We start from the raw sequence: 6,000 nt of genomic DNA, 5'->3' as shown, positions 1-6,000 counted from the left end.
GAGGCCGGGGCGGGGTGGGGGGAGGGGCGGGTGTCGGTGAGCGCGGCGAGCGGGTTCCTAGTGGCTGCGGGCGGCCTGGGCTGCCGGGGCCGCCGCCTGGGTCGCTGCCGCCGCCGCCGCCGTGCCTGCTGAGAGATGGCGGTTTTGGGCGCCGAAGGCTGAGGGCGCTCGCCTGTGGAGGAGGCGCCGCCGCCGAGGCCGCCGGGAGCCGACGGCTTCGCGCCGGGTGAGGACGCCGCGGCGCGCGGGGGCGCGGGGGCGCGGGCCGGGACCCCCTCAGGCGGGGACCCCCTCAGGCGGCGCCCGGGGCCAGCGCGGCCCGCCCCGGGGCGGGAACCCCCCGAGGGCCGTCGGGGCCCGGCGGCTGGCAGTGCGTTGAGGTGGGGTCGCGGGTCCGGGCCCGAGCTGACGAGACGGGCGCCCGGAGCTTCCGTGACTCGGCAGCCGCGGTCCTCGGGCTTCCTCGGCCCGCTCCCTGCCTACTCCTCGCCTCCCCTCAGAGCCCTCGTCCGGGGGCTCGCTGCCCCGGCTTCCACCTCAGTTCCGCCGTCCCGAGGCGAGGGTCCCCGCCTCACAACGCCTTTTTTTTTTTTTCCTGACATGTTATCGCCACCGGTTCTTCCCCGACTCTGCGGCTCCCCCCCAACGCAACCCCCACCTCCACCTTTGTGACCTGCTGGGTCCCAGTGACCTTGCAGTTTTTACTCGTCCTTATCTTATTGTGACTCGGACCTTTCTCCTTTTCGTCTCTTTAGACATTTAGAAATTTTTTGTCATCTGCCCATTGCTTTTTGCAGCCTTTAAACCATCCGTCTTGTGCACAACCAGCCTTTTCTTTGCTCCATAGGTTTCGGAGTTGAGCTTCCTTTGCTTCACCGTGATTCTATGAAACCTTCATCACCAAAGAAGAAAAGTATTTGTTACGTTTGCATTTTTGCTCTTCCAGGATAAAAATTTTTTCCAGGGGTTTTCATGTGGCTTTCTTTTCCTGTTTGATTGGTTTTTATCTCTCTGTGTAGCTAGTGTGCAAAAGATGTGAGTTTCTGCTTTAAAATGTTACTGGTAATAGTAGTGTAAAGGATACAGTCCAAAGTTATCTTCCTTCTCTTTGGATTTTTGTTTTTTGCCTGAAATACCTGGTGTACAGTTGTATGTACATTTCTGCAAGGGTTCATGCTTATGTGTAAATCCACTCTACCTGTCTCATTAAGTCTGTATGTATTATGTAAGCGAAATGGACCTTTTAAAGAAGGAAGGCATTCTTTTATTTATATGACTTGTTTTTAGTCATAAAGTAGATAATTATCTGTGGCTGAATTTATCACTTTTCATAAATAGTTAATATTTTTTAAATTGAAAACAGTGTTGGGAGCTCTTCAAATTGAGAAGTGTAAAGTATGTGGGAAAACCTTTCTTTCTCAGGTAGCTTATTAACATTTTTAAATGGGTCTTCCCTTATAATGCAAAACTTTATATGACCTACAACATAGGGGCTTTGAAAGGCAGTAACAAAAGGTTACATTTTTGGAAGCTAGAATGTTGCATGTAAGGTCTCTGCCTTCAAGAGATAATAATCTGCTTATCCTGTGAAGGCTGAAATTTCTTCTACTTCCTTCCACGATTATTAAGCATCTACTGCATGACTGCAGTGTATTTGGGGGAATATGAAGATGAGGGTGTTAACACTTTCTGCCTTCAAGGACTAGTTAGGCAGGAAGTTCTGTACACAAATGTCTAATTTGTCTTTTAATACATAACATTAAAAGAATCTGAATCATATTGAATTCAGATTCATAGGGGTTAGAGCTCACATCTTATTTCAAGGTGAGAATTAGAGGGGTTATTTCATAGAGCTTCTGGTTTTTGAAATCTTTGGTTTGAAGAATGACTATAGACTTTTGATAGGCTGGGAATCCAGGCAGAGAGAAGGGATTAAGAGAGCTCAGAGTTCATACATTTGGGGAAGAGGCAAGTATGTTTGGATGAAATATAACTTAGCAGTGCCAATATAAGGGGCCTCCCAAGTGGCACTAGTGGTAAAGAACCCACCTGTCAGTGCAGGAAATGTAAGAGATGTGGGCTCAGTCCCTGGGTCAGGAGGATCCCATGGAGGAGGGCATGGCAACCCACTCCAGTATTCTTGTCTGGAGAATCCCATGGATGCAGGAGCCTGGCGGGCTATAATCTGTAGGGTTGCAGAAAGTCAGACACGGCTGAAGCAACTTAATACACATGCATGCATAATGGGTGGTAAAGCTTCAAGTAAAAATTTCAACCAGTTTATGGGCTGTTTTTAAAGCTGGGCATGTAACCTTGGATTTAGTAGGTGACGGGGGTTTTACAGATGATTTTTGAGTTGGGAAGGAAATGATTAAAGCTTTGTTTTCAGAGGATTAATCTGGCAGCAGCTTGTAGCATGAATTGAAGTAGAACTTGGAGGTACAACAGACGTCATTGCTGTGGTCAAAGGTGTCAGGGTGTCAACTCTACTGGCAGTAGTAGGGATGGAGGAAGGAAGTAGAATAGACAGAATTTGATAATGAGAGAGAAAAGAAAGTAAAGTAACTGAGGTTCTGATCCAGGCTGGTTGAGAGAATAGTGGTACATTTTGAACAACATCCACAGAAGCTTTATCTTCAGCCTACTTTACAGCGGTAGTTTTCAGGTAGTTCTCAACCTTTCGGGAATTAGTAACCCTTGCTGAAACTAAAGAAATCTGCTGGCCTGGAAAATTTCCATATATACCTGTGCTTTGTGGATAATTTTCGAGGAGTCTGGACCACCTAAATCTCCTTCATGGAACCTATGGGCTGGTGGGTTGGGAGCAGTGCTTAGAGTTACTGGGGACCTTTTAAAACAATAGAACCTTCAAATGTTTCCTATTACCAGTAAGAACCTCTGCTGTAGAGAGGTAGGCACATCTAGTGACAGTGTCTCCTTAGACTTGTGGTTTTTCACTTACCGAGAATTTTGACTAACTTATTTACTATTCAGTTACAGAACCAACTAATCCAAGAAGTTAAGTGATTTGTCTCAAGTGTTTCAGTTAGCGAATGGGTAAAGTAGAATCAGGAGTTGATGGACAGTGATGGTTTTCTTGTCTGGAAATGTGTACAACCAATTTAACATCAATTGAATGCAATCACTATCTTTAAGTGACCTCATCAGTAGGGAAACTGGGAGGTTCCTTCCAGTTCTTAACATTTTGTGATTCTTGGGTTTTAGATTTTTATTAGACTGTCTGTACCTTTCCTGTTTTCTATGTACAGGGGAGCTAGTGAGACTGATAGGTGAGTTGGGTATATGGAGATCAGATAGGAATACCAAAACAGTCCTGCTCTCATTTATTTCCTTTGTATCTCAGTTTGGGTTGGAGAGGTGGGGCTGGAGGGGAAGTAAGTGGAATAAGAACTTTTAAGAACTTTTATCTTCTATATTCAGGTGTTCCTACTAGAGAATAGTTCTTCATTCAGGAACACTTTATTAAGTAAAAATTAAAACTTTACAGAATACTGAAGTGTGGAGACCTAGTCAGCGATTTTTTTTTCGTTGGATTAAGTAGCTAGTGCTGCATATTATGGTTAAAGTGTAATTTGATTAGTAAACGGTTGACTTTTCTGCCTCTATAGGATTGTCTTCTTGGTAGGGAACCAGAGTAAGTTATTACACAGTATCCTTTATAGCTCTGGAAACTTTGATTCCATAATTATTAGAAAGGCTAGGATCTTTTTTACTCTTTCTATAAAAATATGATGTAATAATAACAAGCACTATACACTAATAAATTAGCCTTAGTGGTGGTTATTGAAATAACTAGCTAGTAGTCCATGGAGAAGGGTGTGGCAACCCACTCCAGTGTTCTTGCTTGGGGAACCCCATGGACAGAGAAGTCTGGTGGGCTACAGTCCGTGGGGTCGCAAGGAGTCCGAAACGACTGCGACGACTTAGCACGCACCCACACATGCAGCTGGTAATACACAGTGGAGGAAAAATGTCTGATAAAAAGCACATACAGAGGTGGTTTTTTTACTCCCTGCTGGTGCTAAGAAGGATATCATATTTTATATATTACAGTATTTTACATGTTTTCATCATGGGTTATATACGTCATCATTTGATTCTCATGACAGCTGAGCAGTAGGTGTATCAGGAATAATTGCCTTTTAGATGAAGACAGTGAAGCCCAAGTGAAAAAAACATGAAGTTTCCAGGATATATGGCAAGCAAGCTAGCAAGTGGCTAAAATTAGAACTAGAGCTAAAACCCATCTTTTTGTTCCTGAGTCAGTATTCTTTTCCCATCAACTCTTCATCTAAAATGGAAATTTAACTGAAGATTTTATGTGAGGAATTTGAATTTACCTGTTTGGAACCTGTGGTAAACTTTTTTACTTTAAAAAAAAAAACAAAAACTTTTTTTACTGTGTAGATCTGAGCTTGTCTGTTTCCTCCTTTGTGTTAAAATGGTACCTTCATTGTAGTTGCTATTGGTAACATAAATTTGAAAATTTTAAGTATTTATCACAAGTAGTTATCCTTCTATCAAGGAAAAAGCAAAAGGTGATTTCTTGTCTGAAAAATACATTGGTGAAATGTAGATATTAATTTCCTTTTAAAAATCTGTTGGTTTTAATTCACTTGTTTTTACATTAGAAGTTCTTTTATAAGCTTTTTTAAATGAATATTTGTATTTTGGAAGCATATAAATCAGGATCTGATTTTCAAAAGTGTGTATCATGATACTTCACAGTTTTTGCCAGTATGTAAGAAGCTTTATCATTTAAAAAGAAATTTACCTTAAAAGCTCTTAGGATACATTTTAAATTCATATGTTTAAATGACTTTTGGGGCGTATATTTTGTAAAGCCATTTGTCAGGTAATTCCTAAGGTTTGTTAGGAATTTGCTGTCTAGGTCTGACCAACCTAGACAGCATATTAAAAATCAGAGACATTACTTTGCCAACAAAGGTCTGTCTAGTCAAGGCTTTGGTTTTTGCAGTAGTCATGTGTGGATGTGAGAGTTGGACTATAAAGAAAGCTGAGCACCGAATAATTGATTCTTTGAACTGTGGTGTCAGAGAAGACTCTTGAGAGTCCCTTGGACTGCAAGGAGATCCAACCAGTCCATCCTAAAGGAGATCACTCCTGAGTGTTCATTGGAAGGACTGATGTTGAAGCTGAAACTCCAATACTTTGGCCACCTGATGCGAAGAGCTGACTTATTTGAAAAGACCCTGATGCTGGGAATGATTGAGGGCAGGAGGAGAAGGGGATGACAGAGGATGAGATGGTTGGATGGCATCACCGACTCAATGGACATGGGTTTGGGTTAGCTCTTGGGAGCTGGTGATGGACAGGGAGGCCTGGCGTGCTGCGATTCATGGGGTCACAAAGAGTCGGACACGACTGAGCCACTGAACTGAACAAAGAAAAACCCACATCTGCCTTGACTCTCCTGGAGCCTGTCATTTGCTCACAGCACTCCGCGGTGTCCCTGCTGCCTGGTTGGCCGGGGGCTCAGGGCTGGGCGGGCAGAGCCGCGAGGATGGCCCGGGAGCCTGCGCTCTGGGTTCAGGGAGCTAAGGGGAGGTTCTGACCGCGGGAAGGGCACGAACGTCGTCTTCTGGGATTGTGTGAATAGTTCGGATTGTGATAATTTACCTTTGTCGTTTTTTCTGGGTTTTGAACAAGTGATGCAGAAAGACAAGGGGAACAGAGGAGCCTTGTTTCAGGTTACTTACTGTGTAACAAACGTGAAAATAAGTGACTAAACAACCAGATTTTTGGCGGGGAGGTTGTTTTTGGGGTTTTTCTTTTTTGTTGTCCTTTCTTTTTTGTTTTTGGTTTGCAAGTTTGCTCTCCCAGGCTGGGCCACTTGAGCAGTTGTGCTGGTTTTGCCGGTGATAGCTTAATGGCTAGCATTCAGTTAGGTGCTGGTCTTCTCTCTCTTTCTCTTCCTCTGTCTCATTTACCACACAGACTTGTCTCAGGGCCAGTTTT

At 43.9% G+C, this 6,000-nt stretch overlaps 1 protein-coding gene across 1 annotated transcript in view; it reads left to right on the top strand.

Moving 5' to 3' along the window:
- WWP1 (WW domain containing E3 ubiquitin protein ligase 1) overlaps nucleotides 1-6,000 on the top strand; it is a 137,733-nt gene continuing 131,733 nt past the window's right edge. Inside the window, exon 1 of the mRNA XM_061439438.1 lies at nucleotides 1-226. The gene's annotated coding sequence lies outside the window, so the exon portion shown is untranslated. The remainder of the gene's footprint in view (nucleotides 227-6,000) is intronic.

The sequence above is a fragment of the Bos javanicus genome, chromosome 14, assembly GCF_032452875.1.
Source record: "Bos javanicus breed banteng chromosome 14, ARS-OSU_banteng_1.0, whole genome shotgun sequence".
In the NCBI taxonomy this organism is placed as follows: Eukaryota; Metazoa; Chordata; class Mammalia; order Artiodactyla; family Bovidae; genus Bos; species Bos javanicus.
This window is presented reverse-complemented; position numbering and strand designations above follow the sequence as displayed.